This window comes from Saccopteryx bilineata, chromosome 2 (genome assembly GCF_036850765.1).
Source record: "Saccopteryx bilineata isolate mSacBil1 chromosome 2, mSacBil1_pri_phased_curated, whole genome shotgun sequence".
Classification (NCBI taxonomy): domain Eukaryota; kingdom Metazoa; phylum Chordata; class Mammalia; order Chiroptera; family Emballonuridae; genus Saccopteryx; species Saccopteryx bilineata.
Window position 1 is genome coordinate 281,394,935 of NC_089491.1, and position 19,444 is coordinate 281,414,378.

At 47.2% G+C, this 19,444-nt stretch overlaps 1 protein-coding gene across 4 annotated transcripts in view; it reads left to right on the forward strand.

Moving 5' to 3' along the window:
• The first annotated feature begins 9,930 nt into the window (after nt 1-9,930).
• The window catches only part of GPR161 (G protein-coupled receptor 161), a 38,918-nt gene continuing 29,404 nt past the window's right edge, over nt 9,931-19,444 (forward strand). The window contains exons 1-2 of one of the 4 annotated variants that reach the window (XM_066261092.1): nt 9,931-10,094; nt 10,876-10,979. The gene's annotated coding sequence lies outside the window, so the exon portion shown is untranslated. Of the gene's footprint in view, nt 10,095-10,478; nt 10,514-10,875; nt 10,980-19,444 lie in introns of those variants that run through there. The other 3 variants (XM_066261095.1, XM_066261093.1, XM_066261094.1) reach the window with 3 other exon arrangements.

Below are 19,444 nucleotides of genomic sequence, written 5' to 3' on the forward strand. Positions count from 1 at the left end.
AGAGAAATATATGAGCTTACTTAAGTTCCTGAGCAAACATACCCTTTACAATATATAGTTTCACATACTTCCAAATAATATAGTTTTGCTCATTGCTGTATTTTCTTAACAATATACCTGGTGAAAATCTTTCCACATCAATTGATATCACTTTAACACTTTCTTATTCAATAATATAATATACAATATGGCTATTCTAATTTATTCAACCTTTCCTCTGTGGGTGACTGTTTACTTTGTTTATGCTTTTTGCCACAATAGATAATGTTGCAATAAAGTTTTTTGCATATGTATATTCTGTATTGCTGTTTTTATTTCCATGGGTTAGATTCCCAGGAGTAGAATTGCTAGTTCAAAAGGCATAGATTTATTTTAACTCAATAGGTATTGTCAGATTGCTTTTACAAATACAGGGTGGGGCAAATGTAGGTTTAAAGTAGTTTGTATGGAAAATAATACAATAATTAGTAAATAATACAAGAATAAACTGTGTTTCTTGTAGGTACACAACTGTAAACCTACTTTTGCCCCACCGTGTATACATTTTTACCAGCTGTGAGAGTTCAGGGCCCTAGTTCCACATTCTAGTGTGAAGACAGCCCACTTCCAGAAACATCCAAGTAGTAGGTGCTGGGAGGGACCCAGGAATCTGAATTTTTCCATAATTCTACATGTCATTTAATAGAACGTAAGATTTGGGAGTCACGGGTTCACCTTGCTGCAGGATTTACCATGAGGGAGGAATAGGGGCAAGAGTCAGGAAAGTCATTTGACAGGACTTTATTCTACAAACGGCCTCGAATTTAAACTTTTCCCAAGATCAGCAAATAACTTTTTTTTTTTTTTTTGTATTTTTCTGAAGCTGGAAACGGGGAGAGACAGTCAGACAGACTCCCGCATGCGCCCGACCGGGATCCACCCGGCACGCCCACCAGAGGGCAACGCTCTGCCCACCAGGGGGCGATGCTCTACCCCTCCGGGGCATCGCTTTGCTGCAACCAGAGCCACTCTAGCGCCTGGGGCAGAGGCCAAGGAGTCATCCCCAGGGCTCGGGGCCATCCTTGCTCCAATGGAGCCTCGCTGCGGAAGAGAGAGACAGAGAGGAAGGAAAGGGGGAGGGGTGGAGAAGCAGATGGGCGCTTCTCCTGTGTGCCCTGGCCAGAGACACCATAACAAAACTGAAAAAAGAAAATGTTAATAGTTAGACCTTAAATGTATGACTCATTATCTGTCCACCCCCACTGGTAATACATATCTTTTTTTTTTTTTTTTTTTTTTTACAGAGACAGAGAGAGAGAGGAATAGATAGGGACAGACAGACAGGAACGGAGAGAGATGAGAAGCATCAATCATCAGTTTTTTGTTGAGACACCTCAGTTGTTCATTGACTGCTTTCTCATATGTGACTTGACCGTGGGCCTTCAGCAGACTGAGTAACTCCTTGCTCAAGCCAGCGACCTTGGGTCCAAGCTGGTGAGCTTTGCTCAAACCAGATGAGCCCGCGCTCAAGCTGGCGACCTCGGTCTCAAACCTGAGTTTTCCGCATCCCAGTCCGATGCTCTATCCACTGCGCCACCACCTGGTCAGGTGGTAATACATATCTTTTAATAAATTTTCGTTGTTAGCACAATTTCATGGTAGAACATTGCCATCTGGGATGGCACATTTTAAATTCAATTAAGTCTAGAGCATATACATAACATAAGGCCATCACTCTAACAGTAATGGGAACAATTCTTTCAGCAATATTATTTTCCTGTAAAAATTTTATCCCCTATATCAATCAAAAATACCTCAATGTTCTGCCCTGGCCAGTTGGCTCAGTGGTGGAGTGTCAGCCTGGCATGCAGGAGTCCTGGGTTCGATTCCCAGCCAGGACACACAGGAGAAGCACCCATCTGCTTCTCCACCCCTCCCCCTCTCCTTCCTCTCTGTCTCTTTCTTCCCCTCCCGCAGCCAAGGCTCCATTGGAGCAAAGTTGGCCCGGGCGCTGAGAATGGCTCTATGGCCTCGGACTCAGGTGCTAGAATGGCTCTGGTTGCAACAGAGCAACACCCGAGATGGGCAGAGCATCGCCCCCTGGTGGGCATACTGGGTGGATCCCGGTCAGGCACATGCGGGAGTGTGTCTGACTGCCGCCCCACCCCCATTTCCAACTTCAGAAAAATACAAAAAAAAAAAAAAAAATACTTCAATGTTCTAATATTTCTGGGTAGACAAATTATTGCATTGTATCAGATAAAATTATTAGAAGTATTTATTTGCTAAAAGTAACTATTGAACACACCATATGTTTTATGGTCCTGTCTTGGCATTGCTTCATTTTTGTCTTGACTTTCCTATTCTTCATCCCTCCCAATCTCTCCCTCTGCCCTTCCCTCTCAATGTCCTTTTTTTCCTCTCTCCCAGTCTCCCTCCCTCTCTTTCCCACCATCCTTCCTCCCTCTCTCTCCAGCCCCTTTCCCCTTCCTCCCTCATTTTTTTTTCACCAGCCCCACCAGGTCATCCGCTGGGACTGCTGCAGCTCCAACATTGGCCACTAGGGGCCCTCTGGTCCCCTGGCCTGAGAGTATCCAACTTTCTTGACAGAAATACACTGCTCACAGATATTAGGGGATCAGGGAAGGTGCAGATACTCCAGTACTTTCAGTTTTTTGTAGGGTGCATTTTCACCAATGAAATCAAAGTTGGTTTTGCACCTTATTTGCATAATCGAACAACTTTCTTTGACTTGTCCTTTGCTTTTCTGATGTTCTTGTTTAATAAAAAAAATCAGATGCTTTTTTTTTTATCACTTCATATTCATTTTGAAATATCCCCTAATCTTTGTGAGCAGTATATATACCATTAATTCTCATGGGCATTTTCAAAAACAATACATCCAAGTAAACCAAGGAAAAATGAGAAGAATAAAGAAAAGATGCTCCCAACAACAAACAATGGTGTCCAAGTTTAAGAGAACTAAAACCTCCCTCCTTCTCCCTGACAAAGCTCTCAAGGAGCTTCCTTGTCAATAGCTCAGCTCCAGGGGTGTGGGGGCAGCTGACATTATTTCCTGCCTTGTCTCTTCAGCCCTTGGGGAGTGAAGGACATTCTGATGCCACTTGTCTCTGAGAGCCACAGCCCTGGTTTTTTCCTTAACCCTGCCTATTGCTGGGTTTATCTCTGTATTGAAGCCATTTGGGAGTGAATTTGATTCCTGCCAGGATCCAAATTGTCACACATTCCTGTCTGTGACACGCTGCAAATATTTTTCATACTTTGGTATTGTTTTTTTTAAGTTGACCTCTATTTTTTTTTAATTTATTGATTGTAGAGAGAGAGGAATGGAGGGAGAAAAAGAGATAGAGACAGGAACATCAGTCTGTTCCTGTATGTACATATCCTGGCCAGGGATCGAACCTGGAACCTCTGAACTTCAGAATAAAGATCTAACCAGCTGAGCTATCCAGCAGGGCTGTTATTATTATTATTATTATTATTATTATTGATTTTGTTTAGGGTGATTGTTCATGAAATTATATTTTTAATTGTTTGATCAAGTTTATCTTTTCTATTATTCCTTCTGAGTATGGTGTCTAGATAAGAAAGTGTCTTCTACTTCCAGATTATAAAGAAATTCATCTTTATTTTCTTCTAGAATTTACTTGGGTTTTATCCTGACATTTAGATCTCTGACATATTAGGGATTTGCCTTTTACACAAAGTCTGAAATCACCTCCTGGGCACAAATTTTATTGGTTTGGAGTATGCTATTTTCTGGGAAGAGTCATAAAAATGGTGCAATGATCATAACCACTTATGTTCCTATTCAGTATGTTACAGTTGAAGACAGATTCTAATAATAGTAATAATAAAATGGATCATAACAGCTAACTAGACCTTGCTGAGTTCTAGGCATTTGACAAGCATTATGTCATTTAATTCTCATAATTACTTAAAAAACAAATTCAACTGAGGAAATTTGAAGATCTATTAGTCTTGATTAAGCGATTCGTGAAACGGCCACTAGAAGGGCTCTCCGAGGGGTTGTCTACAATGGAAGACTTTTATAGGAAGAAGAGTGGAGTAGGCCCTGCCTGGGTAGCTCAGTTGGTTAGAGCATCATCCCAACCTGCCAAGGTTGTAGGTTCAATCCCTGGTCAGGACATATACAAGAATCAACCAATGACGGCATGTGGAACAGTGAATCAATCTCTTTCTCTCTCTCTCTCTGTCTCTCTCTGTCTCTCTTTCTCTCTCGTTTCCTTCCTCTCTCTCTAAAAATCAATAAATAAAATTTTTAAAAAGAATGGGGCAAAAACCTATTAATAAAGACAAGAAAGGATTTTGGTGGGGGCAGGACATCTTTTCTTTGGGGAAAGAGAACGGGGAGAGATTTTATCATTCAGATTGTCCATGTGATAGACTGCCTTACTGGTGGTTGGCCAGAGAATTCCAGATTAAGACTATGTTTCTGGCCCTTGCCAGGTGACTCAGTTGGTTGGAGCATCGTCCTGATGTTGTGGGTTCAATCCCCAGTCAGAGGACATACTGGAATCAACCAGTAAGTGCATGAATGGGTGGAACAACAAGTTGACCTTTTTATTTTGTTTTGTTTTGTTTTGTTTTCTCTCTCTCTCCTTCCCCTTTTTCTCTCTCTGAAAAATCAATAATTAAAAAAAATTAATGCCTATGTTTCTAGGAAAATGGGACAGAGTCCTCTAACTTGGTAAATCCAACACCTTGAGTGACACTAATCACATTGAGATTTTTCAAAATGATGAACAACTCTTGATGGGGTTTGAACATATCAAAGCACACAGTTTGTATACTGATGGAATTCCTGGACAAATTGGTATATAACAACACTATGCAAAAGAATTTGGGGGGGGGGCGTGTCCTTCAAAAGTCATGTGTGAGTGGAATTGCTCTGTCTTATACTGCTCCATGCACTGCAGGAGGTCTGGTACCTGCGGCCCCCACCCACTAAATGTCAGGAGTGTCCTTAATCATTATGACAACCCCCAAGCACCCCCAAAATGTTATATTAAGAAACACTGCATTACATGCTTTCTGTTCCAAATAAGAGATAAACCCATATATACTTAATAGGCAAATATTTATTGGCCCCCGTAAGTGATCAGTCCAGGGGAGTACAACTTCAGGGAAGGCCTCGTCCAGGATCACTTGGCTTAGCCAGCACCCCTAATTTCTCCTCTTGCTCACCACCCCCCCCCCCCTTTCCTGTACTCTGTCCTAAATTTTGCGTTCCACCCATTATTCTCAGCAAAATGTCTTCAAGGCTTTGTTCTGATCCATCCCCTCCCTGAACCAACCATACAGGCTGAAAAGGATGAGGAATGCTGAGCATCAGAGCCGGCCCCTGGAACTCGAGAGGTCACTGCTGTGCAAGCCCCATTGGCTGACCCCCAGAGGGAAGCAATGCTTTTCCCCAAAGGAAATTTGAAGGTATGCTCCTTATAGGAGGGAATGGATGCTGGCCCATCAACAGCAGCTACCCACAACGTCTGCAGTCAGTGCCTCTGGGAACAGGCTATGAAACTCAGCATTTTAACCAACTTCCTGAGAGATTCTTTTTATTGCAGAACAGCTTTTACGGATACATGATTTAAATCCCAACAGGGCTCTAATTTCTCCACACCTTCCACAACACTTGTCACTGCCCTCTTTATTATAAAAACCCAGAGGATGCAAAGTGAAATCGTGGTTTGGGTTTGCATTTCCCTAACGACCATGTCCAGCAGCTTGTCAGGTACTTACTTATAAGCCATTCGTGTATCTTCTTTGGGGAAATGTCTGTTCAGATCCTTTGCTGATTTTTTTTTTTTTTGTATTTTTCTGAAGCTGGAAACGGGAGACTCCCGCAAGCGCCCGACCGGGATCCACCCGGCACGCCCACCAGGGGCGACGCTCTGCCCCCCACCAGGGGGCGATGCTCTGCCCCTCCGGGGTGTCGCTCTGCCTCGACCAGAGCCACTCTAGCGCCTGGGGCAGAAGCCAAGGAGCCATCCCCAGCACCCGGGCCATCTTTGCTCCAATGGAGCCTTGGCTGCGGGAGGGGAAGAGAGAGACAGAGAGGAAGGAGGGGGTGGGGGTGGAGAAGCAAATGGGCGCTTCTCCTGTGTGCCCTGGCCGGGAATCGAACCCGGGTCCCCTGCACGCCAGGCCGACGCTCTACCGCTGAGCCAACCGGCCAGGGCCTCCTTTGCTGATTTTTAAAGTGGGTTGTTAATCTTTTTATTATTGAGTTGTAGGAGTTCTTTATATATTCTCGAGGCACATCTCTTATCAGATATATGATTTGCAAATATCATATTTTATCTCATTTTGGGAGCTGTCTTTTCATTTTCTTCACAGTGTCCTTGGAACCGTTAAAGCTTTTAATTTTAGTAAAAATCTAACATATCAAAATCCTCTTTAATTAATTGGTGTTGTATCTAGGAAATTCCAAGAGATCCTCATATATCTCAAAGTTTGAGAGCCAGAAGCCTTTGAAGACATACTTCTATTTATTTTTTATTTTTTAAAATTTATTTTAAAAGTTTTACAGAGGCCGTGACTGGACAGCTCAGTTGGTTAAACCATTGTCCTGCTGAGCCTGACCTGTGGTGGCGCAGTGGATAAAGCGTCGACCTGGAAATGCTGAGGTTGCCGGTTCAAAACCCTGGGCTTGCCTGGTTAAGGCACATATGGGAGTTGATGCTTCCAGCTCCTCCCCCCTTCTCTCGCTCTGTCTCTCCTCTCTCTCTGTGTCTCTCCCTCTCCTCTCTAAAATGAATAAATAAAAAAAAATTTAAAAAAAACCCAAAAAACAAAAAAAAAACCATTGTCCTGCTGAAACACAAAGGTTGCAGGTTCAATCCTGAGGCAGGGTACTTACGGCAACAGATATAGATGTTTCTGTCTCTCTCTCTCCCTTCCTCTCTCTTGAAAATCAATCAATAAATTTAAAAAAAATAAAAAGTTTTACTGAGTTAAGTGGGCCCTGGTCCTATAGTGGTAAATAAAATAATTTTCCTCTCCTTGTGCAGTTAGTTTATGTCTATCTCTGAAGGCATACTAAAAATAGATAAATAGAAAAAATAGTCTGTATCATTACGTAGGACAGATTTTCTTCAGAAAAAGGCTAGAGAGCTCTGAGAAAGGGCAGAGGTCAGAGAATCTCTTTTAGGTTGCTCAGGAAAGACTCTCTGAGGTGACATTTCAGCTCAGACACGAAGGGCAGAAGGATTCAGCCTGTGCAGAGAGGGGGAATGATATTCCTTCTGGAACAGAACATGTCATGAGTTTGCTTTGGCTAGTTTTACATGGACTGCTGGATTGAAAAGGAATTTTACGACAAAGATGTCTCATCATACGTCGATTCTTCAACTAGCATTTAGGGTTCACTTGTACAAGACCTCCTATCATTTTAGTCCAGAGGTCTTTGGGGGGGGGACCCCATGGTAAATGGCTAACAAAATTGATCTGGGAAAGGAGAGTTATTATATACCCTTTCTTTACTTAAAAAATTTTTTTTAATTGGTTGCTTTAGAGAGGCAGAGAGAGGAATGAAGAGAGAGAGAGAGAGAGAGAGAGAGAGAGAGAGAGAGAAAGAGGAGACAGGGAAGCATTCATTTCTTGCTCCATCTAGCCAAGCATTCAATGTTTGCCTCCTGTATGTGCCCTGACCAGGGATCGAACCCACAACCTTGGCATTTCTGGATTACCCTCCAACTGGCTAAGCTAACCAGTCATGGCTCTCCTACAATTTTGGAAAAAAAATAATCCTTGCTCAACTCAATCTCATTTTTCACATGACTGTCACCTATACAGTGATTTGTAGTGAAATCTTTATTTAATAATTGGTCTATTTTCTCTGCATTTGACTGAAAATGGGTCACAGCTCAATATTAGCTCTGGAGGAAAGAAAAAAAAAACAATCCTAAGAGCAATTGAAAAGATGCATTTGTTGGCAGCAATTTCTATCCTAGAATGCACAGTAAGTTCTGAGTTTATGGGTGATGGGAAGAAAATTCTTTGTGATAAATAACATATTCAATAATGAGCAGTAGGAGAGACACATGTTTTTAGTTGAAGAGTTTTCACAGTGGAACAGAGTAAGTACGGGATGGGCAGTTTTGCATCATGGGTGGAGCCCAAAGAGCCATAATTATAATTATGGATTTTCATTCTTGCCATGCCAGTTTATATTTTCAGATCTTTTTTTTTTTTTTAGAGAGAGAGAGACAGACAGACAGGAAGGAAGAGAGATGAGAAGCATTTTTAGTTTTTCATTGATTGCTTTTCATACATGCCTTGATGGAGAAGGGAGCAGGGGCTCCAGCAGAGCAAGTGACCCCTTGCTCAAGCCAGCGACCTTTGGGCTCAAGCCAGAGACCATGGGGTCATGGCTATGAGGCCCTGCTCAAGCTGGCGACCTTGGGGTTTTGAACCTGGGACCTCAGCGTCCAAGGTTGATGCTCTATCCACTACGCCATCACTGGTCCGATTCAGCCCTTTCTTGAATATCAACTTTCAAAGGGGCTTAGCTCTCAGGTTCTCTAGCACTCGGTGATTTACTTACATTATCTGTAGAGTTACGTTAACTCTACAGATAGGCAGGTATGAATGAGTATGCCTGTATTACATATGACTAAGCAGAGGTTCAGATAGATTAAATAATTCCCTCGGGGTCACAAAGCTTAGCTAGTGTCTGAGTCAGTGCAAATTAAAAAAAATAATAATACGGATTTCAGAATAAAAGTGTAAAGTACTGTAGAGACAAAACTGCTTTAGGCTCCTTCAGCACCTGGCTTGCTGGTGACCTATACTCAGAGGAGTTTCAGCTTCCAGATTTTGACCAAATAAAGCACCTGTCCTACAGGAATATTAAGCCATCCATTTACTCTTTTCCTCCCCATTATCCCATGTGTCCTTCCATCCAGCACCTTGGCAGGTGTTAGTCAATTATTGTTCTAAATGCCGCCTCAGTGGCCTAATAAGAAGAAAGCAGTTCCCACAGTGCCAATCTGTAGACAAGGGAATAACTAATGCTCTTATCAAAGCAGATGGATTTTCTGGGGAATCTGAATCCTGCTCCAGGGACAGTACTGTTTCTGCTCGTGTTCGGTGAACTTAACTTCTTACTGATTCTTGGCTGCCTTGTTTCGTTCTCTCTTCCTCCTTTCCTTTTCAAAGCAGTTTTACTGTTTGATTCAACTTTCATCTCCGGGTAAGTATGCCGCAGAAAGAACGCTGGAGAGGGAAAATAAACCTTATGAGAAGGCTGCGTTCTGTCCTGGGAACTGGCAGCGACGTGTGTGTGCATCGCGCTGATCGCTCCAGGCCTTTTGGTTGGGAGGGAGGGGAGAACAGCCTGGTAAAAGTGTTTACATCTATCCCGCCACCCCCAAGGGTTGTGGGGTCCTCCCGCGCTGGTTCGGCGGTAGCTCCCCTGTGAAACTCCCGGGGCCCGGACAGTGCCTGGCACTAGGCAGGCGCTCACACGTTGGCCGGATGAATGAAAGGTGAGTAGGAGAGGCGATGCCAGGAGTCCAGGCGAGACTGGAGGGGGACCGGGGCTGTGCAGAGCCTCCAGGAAGAATCTGAAAGTCTAAGTGTGATGCGGGGAGAGAGGGAGCGGAGACGTCCTAGCGGCTGGCAGTGGGACGATGGGACGGGACCGGGAAGGCCGGGGCAGGGACCAGAGGGGTTTGCAGGAGCCAAGCGGAGAGAGCCGAGAGGGTAAGGGCGAGACAAAGAGCTGCTGCCGAGGCCCAACGTGGGAAGAAACAGCCAAGGGGTGCGGGGGGGGGGGGGGGGGGGGGAGGGGAGGGCGGACGCGCAGGAAGGGGCGTGAGGACCGAGAGGGGCAGCCCCAGGCGGGGCGCAGGGGGGCGGAGGCGCGGGCGGCGCGAAGTTCCCGGCCTGCGCCCGGCGGGTCCGCGTGCTGGTGGCCGGGCGGGCGGAGCGAGCGGACTCCGGGCTGAAACCCGAAACCTCCGGTCCCCGCACCACCGCGCGGTGCTGCCCGCGGGAGGAAGGAAGCGGCGGAGGCCAGGCGGGCGGTGGCCGGTTGGGCCCTGTGCTGCTGCGGCGGCGCCCCCTCGGTGAGCAAGGGGGACGCGCGGGCCGTGATGGAGGGCAACGCAGCTAGGGGGCAGGGCGGGGGCGGGGCATGGGCCGGGGGTCTCTGCGCCCCTCCCCCACGCCTACCCGCCCCCTCGGAGGTAGGGACTGTACCCCCTAGCTGTACCTCGCCTAGCTTTGGGAGCCCAAGCCCTTTGTGGAAGATCTTGGGGGGCGCGCCCCTCCCTGGCGGCCAGTGGCTTCGGAGTGGCCCTGCCGCAGCCTCGCCCCGTTTCTCTGGCGCCTGCTAGGATCCCCGGGGAAGGAGGACTGAGGTGCGTGCTGGGCACCGGCTGATTGGGGTCGTGCGCCCCGCAACTAAGGGGCTTCAAGCCCAGCTCTGAGACAGGTGTGTGGGGCAGATCGGCCTCGCCCCTGGGCTGGACCCCGTGAGGACCAGGTGAGCAGCATCCTCCCAGCAGGGTTCAGGGCGCTGTCTCACTACGCCGGGCGGGGGGCGCGCCCAGAAGTCGCCAGGCTACCTGGTGCCGCGGGGTGGCGCCTCTGCCCCTTAGATCTGCGAGAGGGAGATTCGGTTAGCTCTGGGGGGACTCAACCAGCATCCGGCGCCACCTAGGTCAGAACTTAACCCCGTGCAACCTTTGACAAGGGCCTGAGGTATGAGAATGTCTGCGGAACAATCGGGATGTCTGGGTGCACTTCTGAGAGGTCTGCGCGCCCGCAACCGCGCAGCTGGGCACTGGCATCCCTTTAAGTCACATCCTTGAGGCTGTTTTTATGTCGTATTGTATCTTTGATTAGTTTTTGCAAAAGTGCTTTCAAGAGGAGGTCGTTTGAAGTCGGGGGATGGTGTGGTTTTGGAGGGAAAGGACCTCAGTTCCTGAATGTCTCCGGCGAGGATAATGGTAAGTACACGGGGCCAGCCTGTGTCAGCGTGCTGGGGGCCGCACCATGCCTCCTCTCTCCAGCCGGCCTCTTCCTCGATGACTCGGACCTGGACAGTCCTTAGAAGAGCTATTGCATGGGGAATAGGGGCTTTCCCTTAGAATCATCTCTCTGCAGCCGCTGAGGGAGACAGGTGAGGAGAGACGTTCCCCAGGCCCAAAGAGCAGAAGGCAAAGGTGAGAGGGGCCTCAGACCACATAGCCTGGGCTCTTCCTCCAACTCTCTTTAACTGGGATTCATAGCATCCATTTGGGTCACTTTCCCCAGAGCACCTCATTTTTCCTGTCCTAGGACACGCTGATCTTATTTTATACCTGGAAGATGCTTACCAGCACTTCCATATACTTTTTCGTTTCATTCACTTAACAGCCCTGTCAAGCGCTGTAGCCCATTTTATAGGTGAAGATGCTGAGACCCCAGAGGTGAAGTTCTCTCTGTCCAGCAAACTGAGAGCAGCTAGCCCAGAACTCTGGTTCCCGCCCAGGCAGGGCCTGAACTCAGGACTTGTCTCTGCCTTGCTGCTCCACTCCCCTGGCGGGGAGACTAGGGGCCCCTCATAAAGAGGTCTGCTGGGCGTTTTAGAAACTAAATCGCCTCAGGTACTCAAATCATCATCTTTGGTTGCGGCCCTATGCAGTGGGCGTCTGAAGTAGGGTCGTTTGGTCAGACGGGCTGAATTCCTTGTTTGGGTTCCTAAAAGGTGGAACGGGCTGAACTGAAACTGACCTAAATGTCAGCCAAAGGAGGTCAACTCCGTGCTGGCTAGGGCCAGTCTGGAGGCCTGCCTGCAGGAGGAGGGCAGGCAGGAGGGCTGGGGTGGAGTGGTGTCTATATGTAGGTCATGCCTTCCCGCACAGACAGATGCAGGTGGGACAAGGCTCCAGATAAATGTTTCCTGATCTGAATTTGGGGAGGGGGCGGAAGTGGGGGAGCTGTACATTTTTATGGGTAAAAAAAGCTCCATGTGTTTAAAGTGGTCAACGAATTCAAAACATTTTTTAAAATGTGCAGGCTGGTTGTGACCTTCAGACTGCTGGCATGCGCCCTCTGAGAACTTAGCCTTTAGGAAGCCAGCGCTGTCACTGTGAGATGCAATCAAACATGCCCGGATGGGGGCAGTGATGTCTTCTGGCGGGTTTTTCTTTGAGAACAACAACAAAAACCAACAAAACTGGAGATAGCTCTTAGTGCTACATGGGATTTGGAGAAAGGACTGATTTTATGACTCAGTTACACCACGAAGTGTTTTTGCCCCCCCCCCCCCCCATGTTTCAGATTGGAGGCAGATTGAATTGTGATTTCATCAATTTGTGAGGCTCCTTCCAAATTCTGGACTTTAATATATATATATATATATAGGTTACCTCTTGTGTCTTCTCCATCCTTACCTAGTGAACCTTTGTGCAGAAGTATTTAATTTTTATGTGGTTAACTCTACATGGATTTTCTTTGTGGCTTCAAGTCATCATGCATAGGATGTTCTTCCATCTCAAGATTAAATTTGCCTAAATTTTCTCTTCTCTATTCTCTGCTTTTTTTTTTTTAATTTAAAAATCTTTTAAATGACTGTTTCTCTTACTTTTTAAATTTGTTTCAGTTTCTCTCCTCTCTGGCACTGGGGAGGTCAGGCTTGAATTGGCCAGTGAGCCCCCTTAGCTAACATAGTGCCTAGAATTTCTTTCACTTTCATAGTGACTTTTTACACCAAGCCTTTTTCTGTTTCGTTTTGTTTTTTAGTTTTGCATCCTTTCTTCAGTTTAATGTTGAAAGAAATGGCAGGACTGTTATCTGTTCTGTAAAGAACTAAAACGAGGGAAGAAGCGTCTACCTGAGTGAGGAGGAGAATCCATACAGAAAGAAGTAATTATCAGGCCAGGTGGGGTTGCCATACAAAGGACACTCTCACCTCATTCTAATTCTGGTCTGATTCACCAAGTCTTAAGCATGAGAGCTCTTCTGGGGTGGGGGGGGACAAAAAGGACATCTGGATGATGGAAGCGTTGTCATGTGCCAAGTCATGGGATTAGAGGGCAGCCTGAGAATTTGAGAACCATGGGATAGCCGCTGTGGAGGGTCCTGTAAATGAATACATTCTGCGGGTGGCAGAGAAGAATGACGCAGGCTTGCATAGGGGACCATTGGCCTGGAGGCAGATTGGAGTGGAGAGCGAGATCAAAGATAAGAAGATGAGATAGAGCCTAACCAGGTGGTGGCGCAGTGGATAAAGCATTGACCTGGGATGCTGAGGTTTCAGGTTAGAAACCTCAAAGTTGCCGACTTTGAGGCTCACCAGCCTGATCATGGGGTCACCAGCTTGAGCGTGTGATCATTGACCTGATCTCATGGTTGCTGGCTTGAGCCAGGGGTCATTGGCTCAGCTGGAGCCTGCCACCTGCCCCCCCCACCCTGTCCAGGCATGTATGAGAAGCAATCAGTGAACAACTAAAATGCCATAACTATGAGTTGATGCTTCTCATCTCTCTCCCTTACTGTCTCTTTCTCTCTTACCAAAAAAAAAACCCCAAAAAACCCCAAAAACAAAAACCCCAAAATAAAAACAAAGATGAGATAGAAATGTCTGGTAGCCTTCTGGAGATGACAGCGAGACTCTGAGACTGAGCTGGGGCAGTGGCCACGAGGATGAAGTTTTGAGTGAGAATTTAGTGAGGCTCTCAATGCCTGTGATAGGAATGGAACCAACCAACCTTGACCGCTTTCCGTACATGAGCTTATTGAGAAGGTTGGTGTGGAAATCCGAGGCTCGTGCACCTGCCCAAGTTCCACAGAAGTGTCAGTCAGGGCCTTATCCCATCAGGATTACCTGGCAAGAGTGGTCTCGGACGTCCACATTTCTGACTTGAGGGATTTGGTTGGTGGGTGTTGTTTTTTTCTAGGGAAGAGAGAAACAGGAAGAACAGCATATTAAGATGGGAGGGCAGAGGCGATGGATTCCATTTTGCACATGTTACATCCAAAGTGCCTGGGTGTGGCATATGGGAGAAAACATCCACGGGGTGGGTAGTTGTGAATCGGGAGCTCAGAAGTGTTGTCTAGGCTGTAGAGGAGATTTCAGAATCACCATTGTTTAAGGGGGTTCAGAGAGGGAGCTTCACAAGAGAAGTATAGAAGAGGACTTATTTTATTTTTCAATCACAGTTTACATTTAATATTTACATTGTATTCGTCTTAGATGTACAGCATAGTAGTTAGATAATTCATGTACTTTACAAAGTGGAACTAGGATTCTTCTTTTTTTTTTTTTGGCAAGGGAAACAAAATCCAATGAAATTAACCTACACTAAAAAGGAGTCATTGGTTCCTATCACTGAAGCTCAGGACTCTATTTGGCTTCAGGTGCGGTTCCCAGGGTGGAAATCACTTCATCAGCTCTCATTTTCTTACCTCCTCTTGTCTCAGACTCTCCCCTCGTGATGTCTCGGGGAAGCTGCCCTTCAAATCCGACGGGAGAGGGGAGCTGTCTTTCCCCCCATCCAGCTATCCCGTCCACAGATGGGTTCTGTCTCCTAGGCGGATTGGGTGGAGGGAGTTGGGATGTGACTGGCATGGCATAAGGCGTGTGTCACCTCCATGAAGATGCATGAACTCCCACTGTGAAAAGGATGACTCTGGAGAAAACTTCAGGGGCAGCTACCAGAGCTGAGGAAAGGGGTGTGGAGGGGGGCCGAGGGTTCATTTCCTTTGTGGATGAGAAGGACTGCCCCAGAAGGCGATTTGGGAGACAGTAGCACGGGGCAGGGTGATGACAGGTAGATGAGCCTGGTGGGGAACGAAGGAGCGAGAGGTGGAGAGAACTGGGTCAGGAGAGCGCAGGGAAGAGAGAAGCAGTCAGAGGTGTCCCATGCAGCGAGCAGTGAGCTCAAGGAAGGGCCGCTGGATTCTCTGGGACATCATTGGCAACGTTGCCTCAAGCAAAGATTGTGGTTTATTGTAAACTTGACTGAGACTACCTTCTAGAGGGGTCATAATGCCTGTTGGCTCTGTTAATCCCCCCCTCCCAGCCCCTGGGGATGGCCAACTAGGGGAAGAGAGGTAGTGAGGGCAAGAAGGAAATCTGGGCTTTGTCAGTGAATAGGTGTGTGACTGCGAGCAACTCACCTCCCTTCTTGGATTTCAGGTTCATCTGTAAAATAACATGATTGGAATGAGTTAACTTCTCTGGTCCTTTTTTTGGTCTTACATGTTGGAGAGTCATGAATCTGATCACTTCACACAGCCCTGCTCCCCTCAGAAAAATGTTTTATCTATTGACTCTCAGATCAACATAGATATTCATGAATAGGGGGTTGGGATAGAAAACATTTATTTTCTTCCACATACAGAGTGCTATTGGGAGATCAAAGGGCAAACTGAGGGGGAATTTCTAAGCCATCTGGTGGAGAAAGCATCTTCCCAGAAAATAAAAATTGTGCCAGCACGTGTGTGTCTGAAAGGGTAACTGAAATATACGAGGAAAACGATATAGATAGTACGTGGTGGGAAGGGTCATCATGGGGGTGGAAGGTTCCAGAAAGGTTTCTTCAGAATTTTGCTCTTAAGGTGGACTTGCGCTGGATGGTATTTATGTAAGCAGGAACCGGCGGGGGGGGGGGGGGGGGTACGACTGACACCGGTGATTGCCAAGCGTTCCCGGGCTGCGTGCATCTACCTGCCCTGTTGGAGAAAATGCTTAATTACAAAAACAACAACAACAAAAAAGGAATGGTGAGGGAGCTTTTTTTTTTTTTTTTTTTTTTTTTTACAGAGACATAGAGAGGGACAGACAGACAGGAACAGAGAGAGATGAGAAGCATCAATCACCAGTCCTTTGTTGTGACACCCTAGCTGTTCATGAGTGCCCTCTCACATGTGCCTTGACCACGGGGCTACAGCAGATGAGTAACCCCTTGCTCGAGCCAGCAACCTTGGGTCCATGCTGGTGAGCTTTGCTCAAACCAGATGAGCCCACGCTCAAGCTGGCGACCTCAGGGTCTCGAACCTGGGTCCTCCGCATCCCAGTCAAACGCTCCATCCACTGCACCACCACCCAGTCAGGCGAGAAAGCTCTTTTAAATAATCCAGGAGACATTGTGTAGCCCGGACCGGGATGATGGTAGTGGCGATGGTGAGATATAGTTGAGTTCTAGATACATTTCAGCAGTAGAACCGGCAGGTATGCCGATGGACAGGTGATAGGAGAGAAAGTGGGGAGACAGAAAACCCCAACACTGAGGGTCCGAGCAACAGGGAGGAGCGTGGAGAAGAGCAGGTCTGAAAGGTGAAAGATCTGAAGTCTGGCTTTGGACACACTGGGCTGGCGTGCTGGGGACATCCAGGCAGAAGGCTGAGCAGCAGCTGGCTGGGCCAGCCGGGAGCTCCCGGGGTCGCCCTGGCTTCCGCTGCCTGAGCAGGGGCTCCTCACCACACCCTTGGTCCAGCTGCCCAGTGAATCACCACAGTGACTTCTGGCAGCAGTAGCAGGTAGACTTGGAAGAGCCCTGGGCAGCGCTGACCTGGGCTGACCCAGCTCCGCCTTCGGGATGTGCTGGGGTCTCAGATCCAGGCAGGGTGGCCATAGGAGGCTTTGCTGCATCTGCCCTGGAAATGCCGGCCATCCGCTCTCCTCCTGCCTGGGGAACAACGGGGTCCAGGCCCGGGGAAGAGGGGGTGTCCAGGGCCTGGAAGCTATTTCTGTCCAGGCCTTGTTCCACCTTCAATGGCCAGGCCTCCCCGCTCAGGCTGTGGTCAAACCACCATTGCCTTTTCTCTTTTTTTCCTCCAGCTCTTTCTCTTGGGGCCCAAGACTCTCCCCTGGGTGAGCTGTTCTTGTCATGACTTCAGCCTGGTTGTTTGTGGGTTTTCTGGGAGGCTCCCGTGGCCCCTCCCCTGTCCCTGTTGACGAGGAAACAGGAGGGTGATGGTGGTGGCCTCCAGTGTTGCTGGTGGAGTCCTGGGAGAGAGGCCAGTTGCCCTTTGAAGAAATCCAGCTGACAGTCCGTGGCTCAGAGTCCAGCTTGGCTCCACATGGAGCGTTCCTCTCATTCTCCAACATGCACAAGAGAAACTGCAGCAGAGGAGTTTGAGGAGCAGCACGCTGAGTTTGGGTTTCCCATGTGATCTGGGGAGAGTGCAGCTCCACTGTGGACTGCGCTCCGCGGCTCAGCCTTGGACTGGTCCCTTGTGAGGAATGATGTGTGCCCCACACGACCCATGTCCCCTGTTACAGCAGGGGTTACTTCAGGTGCTCCCTATGGAGCACTCGTCTCTGTGGGTGAGAAACTGCAAAGGTCACTCCTGACTTCATTTCAGGACCTCTAAACCCCATGGCAGAAAGAGGTGCAAGTGTAGGAACCCTGGGACATTTTTTTTCTTTTTTCAAAAATTTTTTTAACTACGGTCAAATACATACAATATAAAATTTACCACCTTAGCCGTTTTGGGTTTTTTTTTTATGTTTATTTTATTGATTTTACAATGCAAGGAAGGGAGAGAGATAGGAACATCAATGTGCTCCTGTATGTGCCCTGACGGAGGATTAAACCGGCAGCGTCTGCGCTTCGGGACAATGCTCCAACCAACTGAACTATCCAACCAGGGCCCCACCTTAGCTATTTTTTTTTCCTTTGGTGACAGAGACAGAGAGAGTCAGAGAGAGGGACAGATAGGGACAGACAGACAGGAAGGGAGAGAGATGAGAAGCATCAATTCTTTGTTGCGACACCTTAGTTGTTCGCTGATTGATCTCTCACATGTACCTTGGGGGGGGGGTACAGCATTGTGAGTGACCCCTTGCTCAAGCCAGTGACCTTGGGCTCAAGCTGGTGAACTTTTGCTCAAACCAGATGATCCCGCGCTCAAGCTAGCGACTTCGAGGTCTCAAACCTGGGTCCTCTGCTTCTCAGTCTGAAGCTCTACCCACTGCACCACCGCCTGGTCAGGCATCCCTTACCATTTTTAATTGCACAGTTCAGTGGTATCTAGCACATACTGTATAACCATCACCACCATCCGTCTCCAGAACTCTTTTTACCTTGCAAAGCTGAAACTCTGTACCCAATAAACAGTAGCTTCCTGTTCCCTCCCCCTGACCCTGTGACCATTCTGCTTTCTGTGTCTATGATATTGACTGTTCTATGTGCCTCGTTTAAGTGGAATCATACTGTATTTGCTTTTTTTGTACCTGGCTTATTTCACTGAACATGATCTCAAAATTAATGCATGGTGTAGCCTGTGTCAGAATGTCTTTCCTAATGAAGGCTGAATAATATTCCATGAGATGGATGATAGACCACATTTTGTTAATCCATTCATAGGTTGATGGACATTGGGTTGCTTCCGCATTTTAGTGATGGTGAATAGTACTGTTCTGAACGTGAGCTTGCAGATATTTCTTCAAGACCTTGCCCCCAGTTATTGTGGGTATATAAGCAGAACTGGAATTGCTGGATCAGATGGTAATTCTGTTTAATTTTTTGAGGAATGACCATACTGTTACATCAACTGCCCCATTTTACATTCCCACTGATAGTGCACATGGGTTCCAATTTCTCCACATTCTTGCCAACACTTGTCATCTGTTTTCCTTCCTTCCTTCCTTCCTTCCTTCCTTCCTTCCTTCCTTCCTTCCTTCCTTCCTTCCTTCCTTCCTTCCAAGTTACACCCGTGTGTGTGTGTGTGTGTGTGTGTGTGTGTGTAAGAGAGAGAGAGAGAGAGAGAGAGAGAGAGAAAGAGGTGGTAACTCCCTGTTTTGATTTGCTTTTCCTAATTAGTGAGGTTGAGCATCTATCTCTTCATGTGCTTATCAGCCATGGGTTGTTTGTTGTTGTTGTTGTGTTTGAGTTCTCAATATGTTCTGAGTACTAATTCCTAATTGGACATATGATTTGCAAATATTTCCTCCCATTTTGGCTTGCCTTTTTACTCAGTTGATAGTGTCTTTTTTTTTTTAATTTGATTTATTTTTTACAGAGACAGAGAGTGAGTCAGAGAGAGGGATAGACAGGGACAGACAGACAGGAACGGACAGAGATGAGAAGCATCAATCATTGGTTTTTCATTGTGCGTTGCAACACCCTAGTTGTTCATTGATTGCTTTCTCATATGTGCCTTGATTGCGGGCCTTCAGCAGACCGAGTAACCCCTTGCTGGAGCCAGTGACCTTGGGTTCAAGCTGGTGAGCTTTTGCTCAAACCAGATGAGCCCGTGCTCAAGCTGGCGACCTCGGGGTTTTGAACCTGGGTCCTCGGCATCCCAGTCCGATGCTCTATCCACTGCACCACCGCCTGGTCAGGCGATAGTGTCTTTTGATGCACAAAATGTAAAATTTTTCATGAAGTTTCATTAATCTATTTTTTTCTTTGTTTGCCTGTGCCTTTGGTGACATCTCCAAGAACTCGTTGCCAAGTCCAATGTCATGACTTGGTGTATT